The sequence below is a fragment of the Anneissia japonica genome, unplaced genomic scaffold, assembly GCF_011630105.1.
Source record: "Anneissia japonica isolate Jap-2015-1 unplaced genomic scaffold, ASM1163010v1 scaffold137834_len957_cov207, whole genome shotgun sequence".
In the NCBI taxonomy this organism is placed as follows: Eukaryota; Metazoa; Echinodermata; class Crinoidea; order Comatulida; family Comatulidae; genus Anneissia; species Anneissia japonica.
The window spans coordinates 1-926 of record NW_022756571.1 but is presented as its reverse complement, the minus strand read 5'-3'; the positions used below and the strand labels follow the sequence as shown (position 1 = coordinate 926).

The 926-nt window shown below is 34.0% G+C and overlaps 1 long non-coding RNA gene across 1 annotated transcript; it reads left to right on the top strand.

The window, feature by feature from the left end:
- The first annotated feature begins 163 nt into the window (after positions 1–163).
- LOC117124217 lies at positions 164–926 on the top strand. The gene is made up of 3 exons (XR_004447949.1): positions 164–272; positions 427–535; positions 885–926. It is a non-coding gene; the product is annotated as an uncharacterized LOC117124217 (long non-coding RNA).

The window sequence follows — 926 nt, the reverse complement described above, 5'->3', positions numbered from 1 at the left end:
GACAGTCCTTTGAAGTGTGTAAAGCTCCATTTTATCCCATACATAGTCAAAATATTGGGGGGGGGATGATACAATGGACCATCCCCCCCTTGTCAAATATTGGGGGGATATATCCCCTCCATCCCCCCCGGGATCTACGCCTATGCATCACTTTGTTTTCTTTTACAGAATTTCGATTACAAACTTCTAGCAGAACGTATTGGAATTTACTTTATGTGTCTTATTTCAATAATTTCTCTAGTATACGTCATGAGAGCTATACATTTAATTTGGTAAGGGCAGTTCCTTTTGAATATCATATGGACCACATTTTATTAATTATGTATACAAGTAACCAATTTATTCGTATTGCATATAATTGCTATGCTTAGTATAAAGGCTAAACTATGATTATTAACACCATCGCAATGATTAATTTATCCAAAGGGGATTGTTCAAAGAACCGCTGACTATATTTATCCATTCGAACTTGTTGGTTGGAGCACTTCTATTGACGTTAGTGTTTATTGTCAGTTCAGAGACGATGGATTTTCACGTAAGTGAAACCAGGTTTCCATAAAATCGCTTTATTGTTGCCTTTTGACCGTAATCGCTGTCCATGATGCAATCGGGAGGACCAACCAATCAGCGTCATTTAAACAGGTCATTTAAATGGATGAAGTTAAAATTTGCAATAAGACATAGATGGAAGGAAAAACAGTTTAAAGATTCAGACAAAAATAAATGAATCAATTAATTAAAATAATTCTTAATTATTATTTTGAAGTGTTAAAGCTTAATATAAATTTGTGTGCAGTCAGTCTGACTACAATACATTCAGTAAGATGATTAACTAATATCGTATGAAAATGGCAGTTCAGATGGCATGCTTTTTTTCTTTTCAGATTTTTTGTACTACATTCGGTGTACTGGTTCATTTTTTCTAT